General features: G+C 39.0%; 1 protein-coding gene and 1 pseudogene across 8 annotated transcripts in view; both read left to right on the plus strand.

Moving 5' to 3' along the window:
• The window catches only part of Bicd1 (BICD cargo adaptor 1), a 229526-nt gene that overhangs the window by 113071 nt on the left and 88687 nt on the right, over positions 1–27768 (plus strand). The gene's annotated exons all lie outside the window — the stretch shown is intronic.
• Positions 18781–19825, plus strand: LOC143396792 (glycoprotein integral membrane protein 1 pseudogene; annotated as a pseudogene).

Raw genomic sequence — 27768 nt, forward strand, 5'->3', positions numbered from 1 at the left:
GAGCCATAGACTTCTGGCCTGATATGACAGTTAGATCAACTTGCTGTGTGATAGCTAGTCATTAAACCAGTGCCAAACGGAGAATTAAGTGGAAAACTGCCAGGAAGGGTCAAGCTGTAGTTAGAAATAGTGAGACTGCGCTGCTCAGGACATGCTGTAGAAATGGAAGCCCTGGGGCTGGGGCTGGGGCTCAGCAGTAGAGCACTCGCCTAGCATGTGTGAGGCCCTGGGTTCAATCCTCAGCACCACATATAAATAAATAAAATAAAGGTATTATGTCCAACTACAACTAAAAAATAAAATATTAAAAAAAAAAAAAAAAGAAATGGAAGCCCTGGAGCTGACATAGGTTAAAAAAAAAAATCTGTTTTTAAATAATCTTGCATAGCCCCTTTACTTTACTCAAGGTCATTAAGTTTTTTTTTTTTTAATTTTTAATATTTTTTTAGTTGTCAATGGACTTTTATTTTACTTATTTATATGCAGTGCTGAGAATCGAACCCAGTGCCTCACACATGCTATGCAAGCACTCTGCCACTGAGCTACAACCCCAGCCCACGATTAGGTTTTTATTAATTATCATTCACCATTTACGAATAAAGAACAGTAAGAGGCTGCCCACCCTTTAAACTATAGAACGGGTTCAGTGCATACTCAGCATATACATGAGCATTTATTTCCTCCCCTCCCTCTCTCCCTTCCCTTCCCTTTCTTATCTTTTGAACAGGGTCATTTCTACCTCTTGGAACATAAGAATAAAGATCCATGCACAATCCATTTAGCACACATTGATTGTTGGGCTAAAAATAGCTTGATTCTGTTTCAAACTTTTTCTCCCACCCCAGGCTCAGATTTTGTTCCCTACACGGCCTGAGCAGAAGGAGAAGGAATGTGATCAGCATTTTAGCTGGAACGCTTAGTGGACAATTTTAATCTTTTTTTTTAAAACATCTTGACCTCTATCTCCAAAGAACATCCCAATTGGCAGGTCCAGGCTGATTAAGATTCTGTCCAGGCATTTAATTCTCCTAAGGGAATTTATAGCTTAATCTCACAATCAAGGATACCCAAAGCCACTCAGGACTTAATTTCTTGAAGGTTATGGGAAGCTTTTACTTGAGCAGCCTAAGGAGTGAGCTGGGTTATCATAATGAATTTTTACATACATCTCAGGCTATACAAAGATATTTCAAAAATAAACCCTGTGGCCTGAATCATACTAGATGTATTAATAGAAACTTTGAATTTGAATTAAAATAAAATACTGTGCATCCCAGAAGAAAGTCTGCATATTGATTTACCTACGTAGCTGGCTTATATATCATCACTTGTTCAGTAATGTTAAAAGTGCTTATTTTTAAAAAATATTTTTATTAGTTATAGATGGACACAATGCCTTTATTTCATTTATTTTTTATGTAGTGCTGAGAATTGAACCCAGTGCTTCACACATGCTAGATAAGCACTCCACCACTGAGCCACAACCCCAGCCCTAAAAGTGCTTATTTAGAAATAGTTTCTGGAGATGGTTTTAGTTTTACTAAAATAATTTTTCAAAAAGCAGAATTGTAACCATACATCTCTTCTGAGGCTATCACACATTATAAAGACCTAGTCTGTGTCAGATTATAGGAATCTAGAATATCAAAATAAATTTCCTAGTACCTAAGTATTTTGGTATACAGTGTACCTCTACAGTTGTTTTTAGACATGAATATTAATAGATTGACACTATTTAAGCAAAATTATTACAGTGTGTTAATATAGAATATATAAGAGAGTATCTGTCTTAAACACTAGGTAAATGTTTGCTACTGGTATGAAGAGGTGGTCAGCAAGCTTTTTCTGAATAACTAATTGAGAAGTTAAAATAAAAGATATAAAGCCAACCCAAAGGTCTAATAATGTTCTTTCTGATATGTGGATGCTAACACACAATAAGGGGTTTGGGTGGGAGAATAGAAGTTCATTGGATTGGACAACAGGAAATGAAGAGAAAGGAGGGGGGATGGGAATAGGAAAGACTATAGAATAATTCAGGCATAACTTTCCTATGTTCATATATGACCAGTGTAACTCCATATCATGTACCACCGCAAGAATGGGAAGTTATGCCCCATGTGTGTATAATAATATACAGTAGAGTGTAAAATACACTCTACTGTCATATATATCTAAAAAACAACAATAATAACAACAACAAAAGAAAGACATAAAAGAATGTAACAGGCTATTGGGGAGGCTGAGGCATGAAGATCATAATTGAAGGCCAAACTCAGCAACTTAGTGAGACACTGTTTCAAAATAAAAAATAAAAAGACTGGGGATGTAGCTCAATGTAGAGTGCCCCTATTTTAAATTCCTAGTACATCCCCCGACAGACATGCATGTGACACATAAACATACCTGCAAAACAAAAACAACACCTATAAGAACTGGGCATGGTGACTCATGCCTGCAATCCCAGCAGCTAGGGAGGCTGAGGTAGGAGGATTGCAAATTCGAAACCAGCCTCAGCAACTTAGTGAGGCCCTAAGCAACTTTGTGAGACCCTGCCTCAAAATAAAAAATAAAAAGTGCTAGAGATGTGGTTCAGTGGTTAAGTACCCCTGGCTTCAATCCTCGGTACAAAAAAAAAAAAAAAAAGATAATTCTAACTAACTTCTTTACCCCAACAATTAATAATAATGAAACTTGAGTCTTACGAGTAATAAAATTGTTGCATCGTTATTTGAATCACTCTCACTAGTAGTGCTTGCCAATAAATAATTTACAACCTTTCTTTGGATTGTCATTTTTTAAAAAAAATTTTTTATTTTGCCAATGGACCTTTATTTACTTACTTACTTATTTATTTACTTTTTTATACATACGCAGTGCTGAGGATTGAACCCAGGGCTTCTATACATACCAGGCAAGTGCTCTACCACTGAGCTGCAACCTCAGCCCTGCATTGTCATCTCTTTAAAGAGCATTTTTGGACATTTTCCTCCTAATTTTTCCTGTCAAATAAATGAAGACTGAGATACAGTTTGAGCTTGAGAAGACCACAAATCATTATAATATCTAAGAAAGTTCTGGCTTCTCAAAGTATCCATTTTGACCTGTTTGGAACTGTATTAGTTTTGCATGGCTGGTGTAACAAAGGACTACAAATGTTGTGGCTTAAATACAACCCAAACTTCTCTCTTAAATGCTGGAGGCCAGAGTCTGCAGTTTGCTGGTTTAAAATCCAGGTGCTGGTAGGGCTAAACGCCCTCTGGAGGTGCTAGGGAAGTGTACACATCCTTTCCAGCTCTCAGTGTATTCATTGCCACTTCTCTGTCATCCAGAGCCAGCCAGCAGCATGGTGTCTTGTCTCCCCATCACACTGCCTTCTTCTGTATCAAGCATCCCTCTGCTCCCCTCTTAGAGTTGCGCTGTGATTACATTTATAACCTACTCAGCTAATCCAGGAAAATTTCTCCATCTCAAATTCCTTAGTTACATCTACAAAGTTTCTGTTACCACCTAAGGTAACATTCACAGGTTCCAGGGATTAAGACCTAAATATCTTTGGGGGCCATTATTTAGTCCTCCACAGGGGTTATACCATCTCCCATTGGACATGCATATTCTATATCAATTTTTAAAAAAGTTTCAAAAAAGAGGAATAAGAAATAATATATAACTTTGTCTATTACTCAATTCTTTATCATATCTCAATCTATATGGGGCATGTGTTATTGGGACAAAGAGAGAAGATATATTAAAAGTTGATTGGATTCAGAAGAGTAGAATTGGCGATGCCCATCTCATTGCGGTGTACTCACCCATTCATTTATTTTGTATTACCCTTTCTGCCTGGGGCCAGTCAGCAGAGAAGGGCAATGAGTCACTCCAAGGTCAGACAGTGTTATTACCCTCTTATTGTGATGGACAAATCCACCATTAAGCTTCAGATTGAGAGAAATACTATTGAGTTGGCAAATGCTTTCCATGTGTACGTGCAGAGAGTCATATGTAACCACAAGTTTCCAGACTCTGGCAAAGAGAGATGGAAACTCTGTATATTTTAATTTTATATAAAATATCTCCTTCAGGAATGACCATCCGGTTAAGCACCTACTCTGCAAATACTGTGCCAGACATTGCTGGAAATAGCAGAATGTGCAAGGCACTGTCCACCTATATTACACTGTTCAGGGAATAAAATGAATATACAATTTGTTCTGATATGGGAAGGCACTTCTCTGCCAGAGTGCTGCTCCCCCCGGGGCAATTGCCAAAATCAGAGCAGGAAGTACTTGGCTGGTATCCTCCAAGTACACACCTGAATTAATGTCCTATGGGAAACATCCAGGTGTACATCACTCAGCTCTCTAGTCTGAGAGAAATCTCTTTAATGACTTCACACCAGGTTCTTTGTTTATTCTGTGCATATCTTAGATGACCTTGAAATTGATTGGTTGTTAGCAATCTGTCCCTATTCCTATCTGAAATGAGTGGAAGTCAGGGTTATTGCTATGGTTCAAATGTGTTCCCCCAAAATTCAGATGTTGGAAACTTTATCTCCAAGTTTAGGTGTTGGTAGTATTTGGAGGTGGGGCTTCTGGGAGGAAATTAGAGTTAGATGCAGCCGTGAGGATGGAGCCCCATGATAAGATTAGTTGTTTTATAATAGGAAGAAAGATCTGAGCGGGCGTGTGATGCCTTCCACTATGTTGTGACGCAGCATAGAGGCCCTCCCCAGATGCTGGTCCATGCTCTTGGACTTCCTGGCTTCCAGAAGAAATCAATTTATCTTCTTTATAAATTATCTGTCTTGGTATTCTGTTATAGTAGTGTGAAACAGACTAAGATAGTGAAGAAGGCTGAGTTCCTATGAAGAATTCCTATGAAGTGTAATTACACTGTTGGTGCTTTGCTGTAACTGCTTTTGGAGATGGACTTCCCCACACAATATACCAAATTGCAAGCTAAAAATGGTCTGATTTGTCCAATTCTTAGGCCTGAGGACCCCTGTTCTTTTTTTTTTTTTTTTTTTTTTTTTTGGTACTTGGGGTTAAACCACTAAGCTACATCCCCAGCCCTTTTTAAAAAAAATTTTTATTAGAGACAGGGTCTTGCTGAGTTGCTAAGTGCCTAACTAAGTTGCTGAGACTGGCCTGGAACTCTCGATCCTCCTGCCTCAGCCCCCTGAGCTGCTGGGATTACAGGTGTGCGCCACTGCGCCTGGCACTTTATTTCTTTTCACATCCAAGAATAACTCTATACACAGTTAATGAATAATTAAAACATTTTTTTTGGTCTGAGTTGTTTTCTCCATAATTTCCTTTTAATTAAATTTATTCCTTAAGGACACTTGTGTTTCTAAGAGAACATCCACATTATTCTGTCTTTACTGTGATTTTCTATCCATGTGTCTGCTTTTTTTTTAGTTCTATTCTGTCTTATTCCCGTCCTGTTCTGTTATTCTTTCTACCCACTCTTATGCCTATTTAATTATTACCACACAATAATATATGTAAAGTTTACAAATACTATTTTCCCTTATTTTATTCCTTATGTTTCAATTACTTTGGAGGCTCTTCATTCATCTCTGAATGGTCTAGTTCACTTTTTAGATTATCAATATTATGCATGTATTCTTTCTTTTTTCTTGTACTGAGAATTGAATGCAGGGGAGCTTAACCACTGAGCCATGTCCCCAGCTGCCCTACACCCCTTTTTTTGAGACAAGGGTCTCACTAAGTTGCATGGAGCCTTGCTAAAGATGCTGAGGCTGGCTTTGAATTCTCAATCCTGTCTCAGCCTCCTGAGCTGCTGGGATTACGGGCACCACCATGCCTGGCATATATGTGTTTCTTAATAGAGCAGTTTAGAAGACTTATTCAGCCTTCATTTTTGTTTTAAAGTGCTAATTTTAGTATCTCTTCTAAGAGTGACTTTATGAAATCATTAGTTCAGTTGACTCTAGGCAAGAAGAATAATTCTTTATCAACTATTATAATATGAATTTTCATAGATATTCTCTTAAAATGAAATACAGAGAGCAATTATTTTTGCAACCACATATGGAAAATCAATATTAAGCTTCTTTAGTATTTGAAATAGAGAGCTAATAATACCCAAATATTTCAGTATAATTTTTTTCTGCAAAATATTTTCTCAGTGTGACAAAGCTCTGCTTGAGGACCATTTGATCCTTATGTCTCTTTGCCAGAAGATAAGATGACCTCCCTCATCCAGTCAAGTTTTCCCAGCAGGCTTTTTATCCTTTTAATGAAGAATGTCAGCCTTGCCACCTAATTGCTGGTGCCTAAAATATCTTCATCTCCTTCAGTCTGAGACACAGGATAGTTGAGGCTGTCATCAGAGAATTACCTCCAATTCCCCCGTTATTTCAGCCCTGTCCAACATAGATACCCAAAGGTTATCAAGTATAATGCAGTGCCTCAACTCCTCTATTTTTTCTTAAGTTTTGGTTTTCACTTGATGTAGGATATTAGAAAGCTGTGCACTCTTGTGAACAGTATGATGTGACTTAAAATACATACTCTGGCAGGGCACAGTGATGCACACTTGTAATCCTGACTACTCACGGGGCTGAGGCAGGAGGATCATAAGTTTGAGGTCAGCCTGGGCAATTTAGCAGAATCTGTCTCAAAATAAAAAATAAAAGGGGCTGGGGATATGGCTCAGTGATAGGGTGCCACTGGGTTCAATCCCAGTTTCACCAAAAAAAAAACCCCAAACCAAAACACCCACTGCACTTTAAAGTCAGATAAGACCTGAATTCAGATTCAGTCCCCACCACTTACTTTCAATGAATCTTGTCTAAATCTTATAATCTCTCTAGGCCTTAGTTTTTTCATCTGTACCTTGGTGATAAAAACAATAGCTAATGCCTTTCTCTTGAATATCTTATATCACTTTTAATCAGATAATTAGAATTGTATTTTCCTTTTTTACTTATTTGCTAGGAATCAAAGAACTCTGTTTTTTCTCTTTCCACATTTTAAATTGGTGCATTAAAGTTGTACATAATGATGGAATTTGTTGTCACAAAGTCATACATGGCACACATAAAACAAAATAATTTGGCAAATATCACTCTCAGCACTTTCTCCTCTCTCCCTTCTTCATAAACCGGGTCCCTTTCCTCTACTAATCTCCCTTTGATTTTCATGAGATTCTCTCTGCTTTACTTTCTTTTCCTTTTTCCTCTCTAGCCTCCACATATGAGAAAACACAATGACCTTCTGAATTTGGCTTATTTCATTTAACATTATAGTCTCTAGTTCTATTCATTTTCCTGCAAATGACATAATTTCATTTTTCTGTATGGTTGAAAGAAATTCCATTGTGTGTGTGTGTGTGTGTGTGTGTGTGTGTATGTAAAATATATATATAAAATACATATACATACCACATTTTCCAAGAACTCAATTTAAAGCTCAGTTCAAATAACTACTTGAGGCCTGGTCAGGCTATTTGATGTTATTTGATATGTGAGCTATTTGCCCAGGTGAGCAATCAATATATCACCTAAGATGACGTGATTTTCCTAAGGCAAAATTGAATTATTGGTTTATGGTCTTATCTGGCCTGGGCAAAGTTCCCATGGAACAAACAACTAAGTCATATTGATACCGGGGAATCTCCATTTTCAGACGTCAAATCTACATCATAGTTCTCAAGAATTTTTGTTCTTTTATTTTAAAAGTTTACTATTTTATCTTAACTGCTTTATCACGTATACCTATTTTATTATAAGTGGCCTCAAATATCTTAAACATGTACAGCATAAATAATAGTAATGTATATCAATCATAATTTAGTCCGCTATTTTGCCACTGTGACTAAATGACCCAACAAGCCCAATTGTAGAGGAGAAAAAGTTTCTTTCAGGGCTCACAGTTTCAGAGGTCTCCATCCATAGACAGTCAGTTCCATTCCTTAGGGTTTGAAGTGAGGCAGAACATCATGGTGGAAGAGTGTGGCAGAGGAAAGCAGCTCACATCGTGATCAGAAAGAAGAAGAGAGAGAGAGACTCCACTCTCCAGATACAAAATATATACCCCATAGCCATGCCCCCAATGATCTACTTCCTCCAGCCACACCCGACTGCCTCAAGTTACCACTCAGTTAATCCCTATTGGAATTAATTCACTGATAGGGGTTAAGATTCTCAAAACACAATCATTTCCCCTCTGAACCTTCTTGCATTGTCTCACACACGAGCTTTTAGGGGACATCCAAACCATGACACTAATATAGTTCAAATTATCAGCAGGAACAAAGAATACATAGTGTTCAAAGCATAGGATCTGGCCCTTAACAAATAACTTACCTCTCCCTGCCTCTATGCAAGGCTCTTACAGTGGTTAGTAGGATAAGTACCCAATAAACGGATATTTAAGAAGAGAATGAAATCACAACATGGAGCCATTTGCATTTTAAGAACTTGAGTGTTGGGTTGAAGCAAGGTTGGCATCTGAAAAGAAAAAGCAACCCTTAGCTTTTCTTATCAAGAAGCTTGAATTTTAGAGAGAGAAGATGGGAGGGGAGGGGAGGGGGGATAGTAGAGGATAGGAAAGGTAGCAGAATACAACAGTCACTAGTATGGCAATGTGTAACCGATGTGTAACCGATGTGATTCTGCAATCTGTATACGGGGTAAAAATGGGAGTTCATAACCCACTTGAATCAAATGTATAAAATATGATATGTCAAGAGCTTTGTAATGTTTTGAACAACCAATAATAAAAAAATAAATAAAAAAAGAAACTTGAATTATAGTAGATAAATTGTTCCTTGTTTTATTATAGTTCCTGTTAAGTTTAAGAATTGCTTAAAGAATGTCACAAAGCCCTAATTTGGCTAAATGCTCTTGGGAAGATCTAATTCCAGAGTTCATTCTCTAGTTCTGGGGACAGACATGAGAATCACTAGACTAAAGTCTTCAAACAAGGTCATGTGTGGATCAGGCATCGATGCTTTCTGTTCCCTCTTGAGGAGAGGATACGTACAGGCTCACCCTCTGAGGGGCAAATGTCGAAAAGGAATGTTAAAAATTCTCAGTAAGCTGATTTTATTTTTAAGTAAGAAAGGAAAATTATTAAATGTTGCCTAGGTTGACTTTCTAGTATTAAAAAAATGGTGGTGGGGGAAGGGTGTTTAGACAGAAAAACAACTGTGCATTGGCCTCCAGAGATCTAAGTGATACCTTTGGATCCCTTCAGTATCCTGTTTCTAGTTATAGTTTCTCCTTCTCAGGATTGCCAGATAACTAGGAGAATAATGAGAGGCATGAGACATTAAAGAGGAAAAGAAGTCATCATCTCCACCTACAGACATTAACACCCTAATACCTGGCAGAGTTCCAACAAAGCATTAAAAAAAGTGGTCTGTTTACACTTTTCAACTGATTAGAAAGAACTTTTAAGAAAGCATCTTTATAGTTGTTTGATATTTGCAGATTTTCTAATGTTTATTGTTTTCATTTTTCTTCTCTCACTATTTTGCATCCATTAAATATTTATTGGACACAGATTGCCAGATACTGGTCTGGAAACAGAACTTCATCAAGACTCTAGGCAACACCCTTCTCCCTATGAAACTTACATTGATGTGAGATGGGCAAGAAGCAAAATCATCACACAATGTCATGTTATTCCGTGGAAGACCCTCATGGAGGGACTGGGCTTGTTGTGGGGAGTGTGGGCAGTACATCCAGACTTCTCTTCTGGTCATGTCTGGTTGGTTCAGGCTGCCTGTCTGACATGCATGTGAAAAGACAAGTGCACAACTGGTTTCAGAGTCTGAGCTTAGGGTAGGAACTGAGGCCAGAGAAGGAAATTGGGGAGTCTTTAGTGAATAGATGGCATTCAAAGTCTTGAGTCTAGAGGAGATCACTGAAGGAGTGACAGGAGAAGATATCCAAGGATCTAGTGATACAGAAGTCAGAAAGACAGGGAGGAGTCTAAGAGACTAAGATAAAAGCAACTACCTAGAATCCCTGAGATAATTACGTTTTCAAAAAGAAGAAATGAAGAACCATGTGAGTAGAATGAGCTTAGGAATTGATTATTGGATATGGCAAGGTGGAAGTTGCCCATGACCTTGACAGGTGGTGGGAACTGGGGCCAGAGGACAATAGGCCAAAGAGCACATGAGGAAATGGAGATGGCAAGTGTCAGCATCCATGTGAGCTTTTTGCTGGAATGGTAGCAGAAGGATGGGGACACCATTATTTTAAATTTTGTTTTATTATTAATTCCTGCCTTGGTGGTAGTCTGTGTTTGTAAAACTGGTGATCCTTCAAGCAAGAGAAACTGATGGTGAAGGAGAGCAGTAGAAGGGGTAATTACAAGAGTGATGTCCTCTAGTAGTCTTTCTTTCATCTCAAGGTTTCCATCTATACAAATAATGAGAAAAAGTATGTGGGACTTCTGTATAGATGGAAACCTTGAGATGAAAGGAAGACTCCTGGGCCACTTTTAAGAATTCTGAGTTAGGAGAGGATGGGGAAGGTGGTGCAGGGAAACTGGGTAAGTGGTGAATTTGCATATTATTCAGCACCAGTCTTTAGGAATTCTGGGTGGGTAGGGTTGACTATAGTAACAGCTATGAAGGAAAAAAGGAAGGAAGGAAGGGAGAGAGGGAGAGAGGGAGGGAGGGAGGGAGGAGAGAGAGGGAAGGAAGGAAGGAAGGAAGGAAGGAAGGAAGGAAGGAAGGAAGGCAGAGAGGGAGAGAGGGAGGGAGGGAGGAGAGGGAAGGAAGGAAAGAAGGAAGGGAGGGAGGGAGGGAAGGAAGGAAGGAAGGAAGGAAGGAAGGAAGGAAGGAAGGAAGGAAGGAAGGAAGGAAAGAAGGAAGGAAGGAAAGAAGGAAGGAAGGGAAAAAGGTTTTGTCACCAGAAAAGAGATATATCTGAAGAAGGATCTAGGGAGTGGATTGGGTACTCAACTCAGGAAGAGTTAGGTTCCTGGAATAAGTGATGGAAAAGCATTTCAGCCAAGTGTCAGTCAAAGGCATAGACTGAGGTTGATTTAGGAAAGTGTTTACACATCTAAGGGTGAACCTGGGCTGTTTCAAGAGAGGCGAGGAATACACGTTCAAGGGAGAGCACTGGTCATCTTGGGAGTGAGAGAGGTGTTTTGGGGTTTGTGACTCTTCTTTTAAAGGAAATCTGGTGAGGAGTGGGTATGGAAAGGTATGTAGGAACGATATTAGTCCAGTGATCTCAAGATGGGTTCTGGTGGTCTGGTCAGTTTCGAGATTCTAAGGCAGAAGTGATCTTCATTATCTGATCAACATATAGTGCTAAAAAGTCCCCTAAATTATAGTCATCAAGATATTGTATCTCTCTTCTCTTTGCTTAATCTACTTGGGGGAGTAATTAGCAGCACACCAGAAGATTTACAGATTTCCCAGGAATTTAAGAGTCACAGACCTGGAAAAGTATGTGAGACGTCTGTTAAAATCTTTTTTTCCTTAACTTCCTTTGTGTCTCCTTTCCAACTATTCTTTTATTCCTTCTATCCTATCTCAATTTGAAGAAGCAAACTTCCTGGTGCCCTGAGGAACAGACCTGGGTTGAAAAAGTGAACCTGGGCTTCACTGGCAAGAGGCTGAGGTGTACAGTGATCTCTGAAACAGAAAATGTTATTTATACGAGTTCTTTGAAATACTTATAAACTCTAGTTAACAACAGATAAATCTTGAAAGTGATTGGCTGGCCTGGGAAGTGCCTATCCTCTTTTCTTTTCCCTTCTCACCTAGAATTTAAGCAAGAGAGAAAAGAGTTTCTGATTTGAACTTCATAGGCGAAGTGTTACTAGAATCCTAAGCCAGAGGCCTGACTCCAGAGGGCCCCACAAACCAGGCCCAAACATTTGTCTCAAAAACCAAGCAGGGGTGCTGGGGTTGTGGCTCAGTGGCAGAGCGCTCGCCTAGTACGTGCGAGACACTGGGTTCGGTCCTCAGCACCACATAAAAATAAATAAAATAAAGGTAGTGTGTCCAACTACGACCAAAAAAAAAATTAAAGAAAAAACAAACAAGTAGGAAGGGTAGTTGTGAAAAGAAACTTTCATGATTATGGCCTTTTTGGGAAGACAAAGCGAGATCCAGCATCTCAGACCTGCCTTCAGGCCCAGACAGAAGATTTGACTGGAAGAAGAATTGGGACTGGGACAAAAGGTCTGTGTGAGTAAGCAGTCCTGGTCAGACTGTGGTCTGGCGAGTCATTTTTTCAGTTCTGATTTTTCAAGTTGGCTCCTGAGCAGTTTTTATCACTTGAGGGGATAATTTTCACTTGTTGCTCAGGGTGTTTGTCTATCAAACTCCTGATCTGGAAGAGGCAGTTTAGTTCTCATGAGAGGATTGCTCCTTTGCAGGGACAGCCTCATCCTTCCACTTGTTGCTGGAAGGTGTAGGACAATAACTGAGACTTTCAGGTGCCACTCCAGGGGGTCCAATGTTATAAAAGTTGACCCTTGAATGTCCCTGCAGATTTTTGTCTCAGACAAGAGATACAAGATAGGTTAGATAAATTTAGGGCTAATAAACTTTGTATTACTCATGTTTAGATGGATACTTCTTAAATGATTAACATGCCCAGTGCACAACTGAGCAAAGCTTCAGGTAATTAAGGAGACAGATAGATACTAAATGAAGGCAGAAGTGTCACACTTCATCCTGCTTTTGGTTATCCATGGGGTATCTGCAGGCCTAGGCAAAGGCAGCCTCTTCTTCTTCTTCTTCTTCTTCTTTTTTTTTTTTTTTTTGGTAGCAGGGATTTGAATGCAGGGGCCCTTAACCTTTGAGCCACATCTCCAGCCCTTTTTTATTTTCAGACAGGGTCTCGCTAAGTTTCTTATTGGGGGTACTGGGGATGGAATGTAGGGACTCTCTACCGCTGAGCTACACTCCCATTCCTTTTGTTTAGTTTTGTTTTGTTTTTTGGTGCTGTGGCTTAAACCCAGGGGCTCTTTACCACTGAGCTATAACCCCAGGCCTTTTATTTTTCATTTTGAGACAAGGTCTCACTAAATTACTGATGGTCTCCCTAAGTCACTGAGGCTGGTCTTGAACTTGTGATCCTTCTGCCTCAGCCTCCCAAGTCACTGGATTACAGGCATGTGCCATCCCACTCGACTCCATTTCTTTTTATTTTATGTTGAGGCAGGGTCTCCCTAAGTTGCTTAGGCTGACCTTGAACTTGTAATCTTCTATCTCTTCTCCCCAGTTGTTGGGATTACAAGTCTATACTGCTGCACTAGGAAGTTCCTAGTCCTTTTTTAAAAATTAATTAATTTCTAATTAATTAATTTTTTATTTACTTTTTTAGAAAATTTATTTATTCTAATTTGGTAGTTCCAAGTGTTTTTGAGTGAACTATAATATAGACAAAAGTTCACCCTCTTAGAATTTTATTTTTCTTACATATACTTCATTATTTCTTGGCTAGAATAGAAAATTATCCTTAAAATGACCAGCATTATAAAAGGAATTATACATTTTAAAATACCAATTAGAAACAATTCTATATTGTTGTTATTATATATTTTTAAAGTAATATTATGGATGTTAAATATTTAAGTGCAGCTAGATTGTAGCTCAGTGGTAGAATTTGCCTACTATGTGTGAAGCCCTGGGTTTAAGCCTCACCACTTCAAAAAAAAAAACAGACACTATCTTAAAGTTCAGAACTCTGAATTGCTGTCTCACAGGTTAAAATCAAGGAGGTCACAGGGTTGTGTTCCTCTCACAGTCTCCAGGGAGGAATCCTTTTCCTTGCCCTTCCCGCATCTGGAGGTTGTTCACATTCCTTGGCTGGTGGCCCCCTTCTTCCATTTGCAAAGTGAGCAACGTCAAGCTGTATCCTCACATTGCCATCCCCCTGGTCCCCTCCGGGGCCTCTCTCTCAACTTCTAAGGACCCAGGTGATTCCACTGTACCCACCAGTTAAGCCAGTCTATTCTCCTATCACATGATCAAATGATAACTCCCCATGCCCCGTAGCCCACCATATGCACAGGTTCCCGGGGTTAGAATATGGACATGTTGGGTTGGGGAGGAGTATTATTCTTTCTACCACCCACTATCCACACATGCTTATTATAGTTTGTATCTTGAATGTTTCCCAAAGGCCCATGTGTCGAAGGTTTGGTCACCAGCCTGTGGCACTATCAGGAAATAGCGGAATCCTTAGGAGATGGGGCCCAGTGGAAGGAAGTTAGGTTATTGGGGACATGACACTGAAGGGGATATTGGGACCGTGGCTCCTTCCTTGCTGTTTGCTTCCTGGCTTTCGTACGGTGAAGGCCTCACCCCACACACATTCCTTCCACGGTGTGTGGAACCAACTGACCATGGACTGAAATCTCTGAAACTAGGAGCTAAGATAAGCCTTTTCTCCTTATAAATTATTATTTTGAGCTATTTTGTCACAGTCATGAAAAGTAGATGAGCACACTTATAAATTGTTCCATAAATGTTTAATGATCCTTGATTTTTTTTTCCACCTAATTACATACTTTGTGGAATTCTCTATTATTTCTAAACAACTACATACTATTTTAAGGTATGGCTATACCACATATTATGAAACCAGCCCACCATGTTGACGGACACTTGGTTTATTGTCAGGTTTTATTGTTATAAATATACCATAAGGAATATATTTATAACTTCATATTTATGCATTTGGCAATATTTACGTGGAATAAATTGTTTGTGGTATGGTTTCCATGTAAAGCAGGATGTATACTTATATTTTGATGTTTCTTTCCAAATTGCCTTCTCAAAAGACTGCATCTCCCTCCAATGATAATTAGGAGTTTATGATTCCACACAGTTTAGGAGGACCCTGGAGTTTGTTTTTACAAAAGTTTCTCAGCTTTACCACTATGATAAGTTTTAATTTTTGAAACCCCTTCTCTTTTTACTTTGATTTTCTTTAATTATGAGTTGTTACCATTGGGGTTCTGAGTGGTCCTAGCTAACCAGCTTCCCCCGGGGTGACTTCTCTCCTTCCGTCTCATTCCCATCAAAGATGAGTCTTAGACATGGTCTGATGCTCACCAGGCTGTGCTCTGACAAGACACCAGCCAGGGATTGGAGGACTACCTCAGAGTTTGGGGATTCTTCTCCCTTCTTTATACCTGTATTTAGGATGGTCGGTTGCAGTTTCTTTCACAGAGGGAGGTTAGGCTGTGCTTTTCCGGGTTGCTCTAAGGTTTATGAAAGCTGCACTGATGTTGAAGCATCCTCGTCTCCTGGGACTCCCTGGGTCAGGTCGAATCTTATTGCCAAGTGACAGCCCTGCATGACACTTGAGCGGACCTCGTGGCTATGGCTGATATGATAGCCAAAGTACGTCTCGTGGAGTATGCTACAGAATTGGTTTTAACATCTTACTGTGTTTATTAGGCATTTGGATTCCTTTTTTCTTTGAACTACTCTTTGATATACTTGCCCAATTTTCCGTTATATTTAGCATATTAATCATGCCAGGGATTAGGATGCAGAGATGAGGGAAACCTGGTCCCTGTGCTCACACTGCTTACATTTTATGCCCAGACCTGTGGACTTGAATGCCTCATTGGACTTATCCAGCAGTCTTTTCCATTTTGTCTTTCAAAAGGACCCAATCTTTTATAACTGAATGATAATAGCAGAAGAAAGACGATGGATTTTTATTTTGTTGTTTTAAGTACTAAAAGTGATGAAAACATTTCTTCTTTCAAGAACAAAGAGAAAGCAGAGATGAATATTAAGCTTCCAATTAATTTTTATTCATCATAAGCGGTAGGTGATTAATGATGGAAAGAGTTCCCTAAGGTCTTTCTAATATATTCCTGCTTATTTCAGTCTTAGCATTTTCCACTACGTGAGAGTTTTTGAGGGCTTATTTTCTGTTTCTGTCCAAGTGCCATACAAGCTCCTTGTAAGCAGGGACTACACCTCTCTTTTTCACTGCTGTATTCCAAGCATCCAGAAGAGTGTCTGGCACTCACAGATGCTCAGTGAATATTTGCTGAGGGAAATATTTGCTGCATCAGCAAAACAAGACATTTGAACCTCTTAACAGGTTCCATATTTTGACATACTGTCTTATAACATCTATTTGAAAATCCATAAACAGCCCAAGCAAATAAATAAAACACTGACCTTCTCCAAGATCTTTCCTTCTCTGTTCAGCATGCCGCTATGAAGAGCCATGCATTTGTGTGTGTCACTGTCTCATTCAATCTGGACAGCCAGATTGTCTTTCTCTTGCTGAATTGAGCCTTTACCTCACAGGGGCAAAATCAGGGCCTACCCTCAGGAATTCAATGAATACCATTGTCTAGTTTCCCTAGGGTGCAATTAGAAAAGAGCAATGAACCAATAGATAACATTTCTTAACAAGCAATTTCCTTTACTATTCTTGTTGTTTAATTAGTCAGTTTTCTTTGAGCTCTCTAGAGGCATTTTGTTTTTCTCTTAAAGTAGAAGCATTAAGTAAGATGCATTCAATGCTTTTATTTAGAGTTTTTCATTCTTCCTTGGACTAAATCTTGGTCATTGTATTAATCTACTTGGACTACCATAATAAAATACCACAGGCCAGGTGGCTTTAAAAAACAAATATTTATTTCTCATAGTTATGGAGGCTGGGAAGTCCAATCTAAGATCAAGATGCCCATTGATTTTGCTCTTGGCAATGGCCTGTTTCCTACTTACGGTCTTGCTGTATCCTTCACATGGCTTAGAGAGACAGAGAGAGAGGGAGGCGCATCCATTCAAGAGCAAACTCTCTTATGTCTCTAAGGACACTAATCCCATCAGATAAGAGCCTCACCCTCATGACCTCTTTTAAACCTAATTAACTACCAAAGATCCCATGTCCAAATGCAATCCCAGTCAGGGTTTCACCATAGGAACTTTGGGTTGATGCAAACTCTCCATTCATAAACAGCCGTAACAAGCAGTCATCTGGACAGAATTTGAAAAAACTACTCACGTGAAAGCCTTATCTCTTTTTTAAAGCAGGAGAGGCATAACTGCTAAGGTGATCCTTTTAATTCTTATTTATTCTACCAATATTCTTTGTTTGTACCATACTCCTACCTTAAAAATATTCCAATGGTGAGGCACTGAATTTGGAGAAAGCATCCAAACAGATGCTCCTCGACTCATGATGTTATCTCATCCTGATAAACCCACTGTAAAATGAAAATATCCTAAGTGGAAAATTCATTCAACCACCTAACCTACTGACCATCATAGCTTACTGACGCAGGACACTGTGAAGTATCTGTTATTTCCCTCATGACCTTGGGGCTACTGGGAACTGCACCTGATTGCTGCTGCCCAGCATTGAAAGAATTTCTTACCACATACACTGGCAAGGGGACAGCATTCAGACTTTTAAGTATGGTCTCTGATGAATGTATGTTGCTTTTGCACCACTGTAAAGTTGGAAACCCTTATGCCACACCATCCTAATTTGGGACTATCACCCGTACTGTGTTCTGCAAAGCTGTGGTCAGGCACCTGCTGACTCCCAGAGGCGATGCCTATATTACTATGTATGACTCTGCTTCACCCGCATTGGCCTCCTGGCTGCTGCTTCCTCCCTCAGTGTCCCCATCAAGCCTAGCTGGAGACCTAATGCTGGGTTCACAAAATCTGACTATTCCAATAACTCAAGAAAATGACAAAGAAAGCTCGCAACCACACAGAATTACCTTTTCAGTAATCCGGAGACGGCTCTGCGACCTTAAGTGTCCTTGGAAAGCGAGAGAGCCACCCGCATTCTTTATTCATATATAGGGAACACACAAGGGGAAGTTCCATGGAACATTCTATTCCCAAAAGGGCAAAGGAGTAGGATTACAAAGGAACAGGTGGGTATAGCTCCACCCCCGCAGTGATGCCTACACCTGGAGCCACACCTTGCTATGGGAGCTGGGGTAACACCCAAGCTACTTCAAGACCTGGCACTATTGTGGCAGACTGAAGGCAATAATTGGTCAGTGCCCAGGGCATCAGGACTTGAAGGTCTGTATCCAGGGCAGCTCCCGTCACCTCAGGGCACTTGCTGTTGCTTCTCACTTGTTACTGAGATGCTTTGCCCTAGACCACTGGCACATTCTCACCATTTGGATCCCAGCTAAATGTCACCACTCATAGGACATCCCTGACACCCACTCAAACTACTTCCTATGCCAGCTGGTCTGTGCCAGAAGCTTTGCTGGATATGAACACAGCAGAGAACAGTAGCAAAGCAGGCTTGTTAAAGTGTTGTCCTTAATAAATGTTGGCGTGTGTCTGTGTTGTTAACAATATAGCAAATATTGATCACTTACTATTTGCAAAGCACAACACCAAGACTTTGCCATTATTTATCTGTTAATCCTCATAGCTATTCTTTGGATCAGATCATAAAGATGCAGCTTAAGGAGGTCCATTCAATTGCTGAAGACCACTCAGGAGGTAGTGAGGTGATGGAGTGTCACCTGCTTTCATTAAGCTTCAGATTTGTGTGTGTTGGGGAGATGGGTACTGGGGATTGAACTCAGGGGCACTCCACCCCTAAGCCACATCCCCAGCCTTATTTTGTATTTTATTTAGAGACAGGGACTCACTGTGTTGCTTTTCCTGAAGTTGGCTTTGAACTCATGATCCTCCTGCCTCAGCCTGCTGAGCTGTTGGGATTACAGGTGTGCACCACTGTGTCCAGCAATGCTTAAGATTTTAAAGCTAGCAACAGGCCCTCCCAGCCCGAAGCCTGGGTTGTGCAAGATGGATGGTGCTCCCCCGGCGTGGCTCGCCCTCCGGCTGCTGCTCCTCCTGGCGTTGCCTGCCTTCGGGTGGCTGAGGACGAATGCCTGGGAGCCTCCACCAGAGCTGTCCAGAGCCCCACGGGATGGCATCAAAATTAATGTAACTACCCTGAAAGATGATGGGGAGGTAGCTAAAGAACAGGTTGTTCTTAACATAACCTATGAGAGTGGACAGGTATATGTAAATGACTTACCTGTAAATAGTGGTGTAACCCGAATAAGCTGTCAGACTTTGATAGTGAAGAATGAAAAGCTGGAAAATTTGGAGGAAAAGGAATATTTTGGAATTGTCAATGTAAGGATTTTAGTTCATGAGTGGCCTATGACATCGAGTTCCAGTTTGCAACTAATTGTCATTCAAGAAGAGGTAGTAGAGATTGATGGAAAACAAGCTCAACGGAAGGAAGTTACCGAAATTGATATTTTAGTCAAGAACCAGGGAGTACTCAGACATTCAAACTACACCCTTCCTTTGGAAGAAAGCACGTTATACTCTATTTCCCGAGATAGGGACAATTTATTTACTCTTCCCAACCTCTCCGAAAAAGTGGAAAGTGTTAGTTCATTGCAGACCACCAGCCAGTATCTTCTCAGGAATGTGGAAACCACTACAGATGAAGATGCATTACCTGGAAAACTACCTGAAACTCCTCTCAGAGCAGAGCCTCCATCCTCATATAAGGTAATGTGTCAGTGGATGGAAAAGTTCAGAAAAGATCTGTGTCAGTTCTGGAGCAGTGTTTTCCCGTGTTCTTTATGTTTTTGAACGTCATGGTGGTTGGAATTCTAGGAGCAGCTGGGATCATAACCATCTTAGAGGTGCTTTTCCCAGTTTCTAAATACAAAGCGATTCTTCAGATGGATAAAGTGAATGTTTTACCTGTGGCAACCATCGATTTATACCCAGATGGCTCTGAGAAAACAACAGAACACCTTGAAGATAAAACATGTATTTAAAATACCATCTCAAATCATGGACTCTGAATTAGTATATTGTTTCCAAATTTGCCACTTCAATGTAATTGTTTTTAAAAATCGTTAAGAATCAGTTTATGCATAGCAAAATTGCCAAACTCCTAAGACTGCCTTAAAAGTGACCTTTATAAAGTTCACCTTATTTATAAAAGGGCTTGCTGTTCAAATGAATTAAAGAAAATTTAAGCAAAGTGTATGAGAAGACATGTGAAGAGACTTTGAAATTACCAAAAAGGAAAAAAAAAAAAAAAAGGTGAATCAATGCCATGTGCCAATTAAATTCAAGGTGCCTTTAATAAGGAAATTATATCCACTTAATTAATATATGACTTTATGAAAAGCACTTTATGAAATTCTAATTTAAAAGCTCAAGAACTTAACACTTATTTTTGTATTCAATACAATGTGTCTTTATATTGTTTGTGACTCAGTATAAAAATCACTGAAGTATATCATGATTTGATTATATCCTGTATCAAGACTACTTGCCTTGAATACACCAGGATTTAAAAGTAGTAGTGATATGTTCTCACTCTAAAATAAACTGTTTTTGAAGAAAAAAAAAGTGTAGCTCTTTTGGTTATAATTACATTAAAACTTTGCCTAGCTCAAAACTTTAAAAAAATAAAAATAAAAAAATAAAGCTAGCAACATTTCCCTTTTGCCAAATTAAAAAAAAAAATTAACAGTACAAAGTGTCTTTATTTTGAAAAAAAAAAAGGAAAAAATAATAGCTCAGAGGGGTATTACAAAAAGAAACAAAGATGATTAATAGAAACAAAGGCATTTTGTAATCAGACAGACCTGGGTTTGAATTGTGATCCAGCCACCACTTGGCTTTGTCACTGCAGGTTAAAGACATTTCTTTTCTTAGCTGTGGAAAGGAAGTTTGAGGATTATATGAGATAAGAAACACTGGTACAAATATTTTCATTCAACATTAGTTTGATTTTCTTGAATAATATTAACAAAGTTCAGTAGCTAATTACTTTGTGCAGTTCAACATCAAATGCGAATAATCATGTAACGATTTTTTCTTAGTGGTGTGAATCTTTTCTAAGCAACACTAGGATTTGAAATTTAAATTTTTCAGAAATTTCAGAATTATGGAGAAGAGACCAGACTTTTTCTTAGGGAAGTAGAAAAAAAAAAAAAAAATATATATATATATATATATATATATATATATATATATATATATATATATATATAATATCTAATATTCGTTCTGGATCACAAAGTATGTTACCTGCCCTGCTCATTGTAGATCCAGTGGTCATAAGAACTTGAGTAACATTTTGTCAAACCCCTATGTCTCTTTAAAGATTTCTAAAAGATATGGATTATACCAAAAGTTGGGAAGATGGAGTTCAAAATCACTCTCCAACACTAACAATAGGCTTGTAATTTGGTAAAACCACCTAGAAAAACTATTTGGCCTTGTCTAGTAAAACTAAAGATGTTTGGGTACTAAGCTCTAGCAATTCCAATCCCAAGTGTGTACCCCAGAAAACCCTGCATTTTTGAGTAAGAAGACACAAACAGTAAAATGCAGAGTAACGCTGTTTGTAATAGAGGAAAAGCCATTTGTCGTAAAATGAATGTTATAATATAATTAAACAGAAACTCACGTTTGTGCATTTATTTAAGTGGTTGCATGTGATTGTGGTTCATTAATATGCGTGGTACAGGTAATACATATCAGTGATATGTTCATGTGTGTATAGATATATATCATTGTATGAATATATCAGTTTATTTTTCCATTCCATTTCCATTTGACATTTAAATTGTTTCAGAAGTTTAGCACCTATGAGTAGGCTACTATGAACTTCCTAGTTTGTGTATTTTGAGGCATGTCTGGGTTATATTTCTGTTAGTTGTATGCCTAGAAGTAGAGTCACTGTGGGATATGCCTGTTCAGCTTTAGCAGAGATTTCCAAATAATTTTCCAAAGTTGTCATACCAGTGTACATGCCTATATGTGAGCGTCTGATTATTCCCCCTCTTCACCAGTATGTGAGTACTTTCTCTCCTTTTCATCTAAGCCACTCCAGTGACTGCACAGTGGTGTTACATTATGGTTTTAATGTGTCTAATGTTTCAAAGATTGGTTACTACTTAAGGAATCATTTTAGTGTTCCTTTTTTAAAAAAAATTTCATATTTGTTCTTTTTGGTCATATATGACATAGAGTCTATTTTGACATATTTATGGAGTATTTTTTTTCTAATTAGGATCCCAGTCTTGTGGATGTATACTCATTTTGGTATTTCTAATAGTTTTATTGTAATTAAATGAAATTTTGAAGCAGATGAAATTTTAATGAAATTGCAGACATTTAATATGTCTGTTGGTCATGTGACATGCTATTATTTTAAGGCAAGATAATTATTAATGAAGGGATCATTGGGAATTTAATAAGGTCGTTTATGAAATATCTGTGGAAAGCAGTGTGTTCCTGAGTTGAGGTTAAATTATCCCACAGTGACATGATTTGGGAATCTCAGTAGATTAAAACAACAAGGTTTAACTCCTGTTCTTGCTACCGGTTTGTTTCCAGTGGTCAGTGGTCTGCTCCACATCACCAACATTCTGGCCTTTTAGGTGGATGGGCACCCTCAATATGGAGCATCACTGGCCTCCAGACAAAGAGAAAAGAGCAACATGATAGGTCACACAACAGCTTATAACACTTATGCTCAGAAGTGTTATAAAAGTTACAAGTGTCACTTCCACTCACCTGGCACTGACCAGTGCAAATCATTTGTCGAAGACTGATGTTTGTGAGTGGATTGTACAGTCTCTTGAAAGGGAGGACCAGCAGGGTGGAGGTCAATGGGAGAGCACCTGCCTAGCATGCTCACGGCCCCAAGTTTGTTCCCCAGCACTGCAAAATATAAAAATAAAAACAAACAAAAGTGGGGGTCCTCATAGAAAGAGCAGTAAATATTTGTGAATAGGAGGGTGCCCAGTAACATCTTTTTTCTGCACAGTAGGTATTTAAAAATATTATTCTACAACTGAGAAACCAAACTGTTAGTATAAGAGTTGTCTTCAACACATATATCTGTTCTGTTTTGTTTGGTTGAATTAGTTGCCAATATTTAAAAATGACATTTTACAAAGGTGCAGATTTCTGCTTTCTCTTGGAAATTGTAAGCTATAGCCAGAATTCTTTGGAGCTGAGCAGTAGCTGCCAGTATTCTAGGTGGAATACGCTCTGGTTCTTCATGACTCTGTCGGCTTGCCTTCTCTGTAATGGTGCCTTTCAGACATTTTTTGCATAACTCACTGTAAATAATGTAATTTATGCTATTACCCAGGACTCACATGCATGCATAAGTGTGCATGCAGTTATATATAGGTGTAGATATGCATAAATGTCTACATCCCAAAGCAAAATATTTTGCTAAAACAATGTTTGCCCTTACTCTGTGCAGTGTGTGTTGTTATTTTTCTGCATCATGCTATTCTTTTATTTAGTATTATTTTTTAATGCTGGAATTAACTCTCTAAATTAATTTCTTTTGAGTCACAGCCCTGTAGTTGAAAACATTGCTCTCAGCCATATGGCTAGTCTGCTATCTTCTACATGCTATGCTGTTGATTAGATTTCTGGACTGAACTTCTGTTGAAGCCCTTCAGAATCCTCAGGCCCATGTGCTGTGTGGGTGAGCAGCATCCACTGACCCTACAGATTCAAACCTGTAGAATTACTGGGTTTGCCCAAGGTTCTTAAAACTTAAACTTATTGAATACATGACAGGTTCCATCATCTGGATTTTCTATTCAATAAAAATAGACTTTTAAGCAAATAATACTGATTCAAAAAAATCATAATTCCCTGATGAGGCTAGGGAATCCAGGGCAGATGTAAGCAAGCCCTACTATAGGTACAGGAAAGAGAAGTTGACTGTGAACTTTGTTATCTTGTGACACCCAAACACATAGTTTCCATAGAGTCGATACCTTCATCTCATTTATTAATTTAACAAATACTTAGGGATTACCCATGTGCTAGGCTAGGGAATTCACCCAAAACTTGTGCAAAGATCTCCTAGATGCACAGTGTGTAGGTAGTAATCATTTTTTTCTGTTTCATTTGTTCCTATTTCTTGTTTTCTTACCTCAACTTAGAAATCCATCCATATGGCTTGATGCTTTACCAACTTATGCTCTTCTGCTGTGTGGATCTCACTGGTGTACGTAGTGGTGTGGAATGAAATTGTGCCTGGTGCTATGGGGAGAGCATATGGGGATGTGAAGTCTACAAGAAGCATTGCTGTAAATCCCAATATTATAGGGAAGGGTGATATTATAGGGAAGGAAAGCAGTGTTACCACACTGGAATTCCATGAGGCTTTGCACTCTGAGTACCAGTGCCATTTTTTGAAACCAGAGGATTCTACCACTTCCATGGTATTGGCATCTGGAAGAGAGTCCACCACTCAAACAGTATTGGTACCAGGTGTACCCAGCAGATGCAGGAAGCAAGTCCTCATGGAACATGGCAGGATGGGGCCCAGGAGGGTAACAAAAAGAGTGGTGGGACCCCTTCACGCCAATGGGGAAGTAGCAGAAGTCCAGATGGCCAATACCGTGATGAACATGATTGTGATCCCAGGAGGACAACTCATGGAGACTCTCAGAAATAATTATGGGTGTGAGTTAAGGGCAAAATTCAGTAATATGTGCATTGTTACTATTAAATGTGACCCTGTTTTACATCCTTAGTTTATATAACAAGGTTATTTATGCTTGTCCATGAATGTGTTATATCTATAAATATCCTTAAGCTTTTATAACAGTGTAAATGCAGCTCATTACTAGAAGTTTTGAGCACTATCTCCAAAGCTGCCTCATTATCTTGACATTTGTTTCTTGTCTTTTTTTTAAATTAATTTTTAATTATTTATATGTGACAGCAAAATGCATTACAATTCTTATTACACATATAGAGTATAATTTTTCATATCTCTGTTTGTACATGAATTATATTCACAACAATTCATATCTTCATACATGTACTTTGGATAAATGATGTCCATCACATTCCACCATCATTTCTAAACCCCTGCCCTGTCCCTTCCCCTCCCACCTCTCTGCCCTTTCTAGAGTTTGTCTATTCCTCCCATGATCTCCCTCCCAACCCCACTATGAATCAGCCTCCTTATATCAGAGAAAACATTCGGCATTTGGTTTTTGGGGATTGGCTAACTTCACTTAGCATTATCTTCTCTACCTCCATCTATTTACATGCAAATGCCATGATTTTATTCTATTTTATTGCTGAGTCATATTCCATTGTGCATATATGCCACATTTTTTAAAAAATCTATTCATCTACTGAAGGTCATCTAGGTTGATTCCACAGTTTAGCTATCGTGAATTGTACTGCTATAAACATTGATGTGGCTGTGTCCCTGTAGTATGCTGTTTGTAAGTCCTTTGGGTATAGTCTTATCTTTTTCTTAATAATGTCTCTTCTAGCCGCTCTGCCCTTGATCTCTCTTGTCTACATCTGAGCCTAAGAAGAAGAGAATCATGAACCCCTTGGCTACTGTGTTGTTGATGTCTTCTATTTCTTCCTGCTGTCTGCACTCATTCTCCCATGTCCTTCTCCATCTCCATTCTTGTTACTACCAAGTCTCTCCCTGATGTCCTTGTCATCCACCCCTTTTGGTATCTTACAAACAATAAAAATAAAAGTAGAATGGGTATATCGAATTGCTTATTGGCCCCTAAAACACCTGTCACACGGCCCAACACATTCTAACCCTTGGTACCCAGAATGTGTTCTTAGTTGGAATAAGATATCTTTGCAAATATAATTAAGGTAAGGAACTAAAGGTGAGAGAGTCCTGAATTAGAGTGAACCCTGAATCCAACGACAGGTATCCTTATAAGAGGCAGAAAAGAAGACAGAGATTGGAGTTTTGCAGCCACAAGCCAGTGAATGCCAGGGACCACCAGAAGCTGGAAAAGATGAAAGAAGAATTCATCCCTAAAACCTTCAGAGGGAAGGCCCTTCCAGCACTATAGTTTCAGACTTCTGGCTTCCAGAACTATGAGAGAATAGTTTCTGTTGTTCAAATCACCACACTTGTGGTAATTTGTGACAGCAACCCTAGGAAACTCAGACAGGAGAACATATAACACCAAAAGTATTCTTATTTCCTGAATAATCTAGGTATGGTAGTGTGTTCCTGAAATTCCAGTGTTAGTCAGCTTTCTGTCACTGTGACAGAATACTTGAGAAGATCAACTTAAAGGAGGAAAGATTTATTTTAGGTTATGGTTTCAGGGGTTTCAGTCCATGATCATTTGGTTCCATTGATCTGGGCCTGTGATGAGGCAGAACATCTTGGAGAGGAATACATGGTAGAATAGAGCTGCCCACCTTATGGGAGCCAGGAAGAAGAGAGAGGAGAAGAACGGGTCCAGGGACAAACTACACCCTTCAAAGGCATGCCTCCATTGACCCACTTCTTCCTAGGAGGCCCCAGCTCCCAAAGTTTCCAGCCCCTCCTAATGGAGCCACCAGCTTGGGACTAAGCCTTCAGCACACCAACTTTTGGGGTATTTTTCAGATTCAAATTATAACACCCAGCTACTTAAGAGGCTGAGGGAGGAGGATCATTAGTTTCGGCTGGCCTGGGAAACTTAGTGAGACCCTGTCTCAAAAAAGAACAAATAAAAAGAAAAGAAGAACAGGGATGTGGCTCAGTGGTAGAGCACTTTCTTAGCATGTTAGTAGCCCTGGGTTCAATTCCTAGCATCGCTAGAGAAGAATTATTAATAACTTATCACACGTTAAAGAGCCAGTTCTTACTTGGCTTCTGAAGTTAACTCATAAGCAAATTGTTTAAGACTCCTAATGCATTTTTTTTTTTTTTTCCTGCAGGAGTCATGTGTTGTGGGTGTTTTCAGGGAGTAATCCATAGTAGTCATTTTAATGTTAATTATGGTTGACCATAAATTTCTTTAAGCTAGGGGTTGCCCTAATGTGTTTAAAACTAGCTACCTAACATAAAGTTTTGCACTTGGTAGCCTGCCAATAAACACTTCATGGGTAGTTCATTTCTTAAGAAGCATATGCTAATGTTTAATAACAGCTGTTTTCAAGTTGGATTGCAAGGCTTGAAATCCTGGTTCTGTCACTCACAGAATGTAAATAAGCAAATTATGTAATGTCTCTATGCATCTCAATGTATTTTTCTACACGGTGGTGCACACCTGTAATCCCAGTTCCTTGGGAAGCTAAGTCAGGAAGACCACAAGTTCAAGGTCAGCCTGGGCAACTTAGCAAGATCTTGACTCAAAAGAAAATTTGCAAAGGGCTGGGGATGTAGCTCAGTGGTAGAGTACTTGCCTAACTAGATGAATGAGGCCTTGGGTTCAATCCTCAGTACCACCAAAACACAAACACACACACACACACACACACACACACACACACACACACACACTAATTCCTCCACTATAAGGCTGCTGTGAAGAGTAAATGAGTTCTTTACATACTAAGTACTTAGAACTGAATTTGCATGTAAGGATTCAATGGGTGTTAAATACTGTTATTAGCTCTGTGCACTCCTCCCCAACTCAATTGTAAAACTCTTTGAGGAAGTGTCCTGTCCTTTTTATAATCTTGGAACCTACACAATTTCTTATGTACTCAGTGAGCATTTATATGTTGAACTAATGAAAGGAGTGAATGAATGACTGGTCGCAAGTTTAAAGTGCCTTCTTGAAAAATCAAATACATGCAGCATTGACAAAGTTCAAATATTTGTTTCTGTAAAAATTGTTTTCTGAAATTAAACAATCTTAAAATTGTCAGAGAACTACAAATATAATTAAGAGGGGAAAAGAAAAGGAAATGACTGCTGATGTGAAATTCTTAACTGTGTTTTGGGTCCTGTTTCTTTGTAATTCCGGCCTTTGCATAACGTTTTGCACAGATTCTTGC

The sequence above is a fragment of the Callospermophilus lateralis genome, chromosome 4, assembly GCF_048772815.1.
Source record: "Callospermophilus lateralis isolate mCalLat2 chromosome 4, mCalLat2.hap1, whole genome shotgun sequence".
NCBI classification, from domain to species: domain Eukaryota; kingdom Metazoa; phylum Chordata; class Mammalia; order Rodentia; family Sciuridae; genus Callospermophilus; species Callospermophilus lateralis.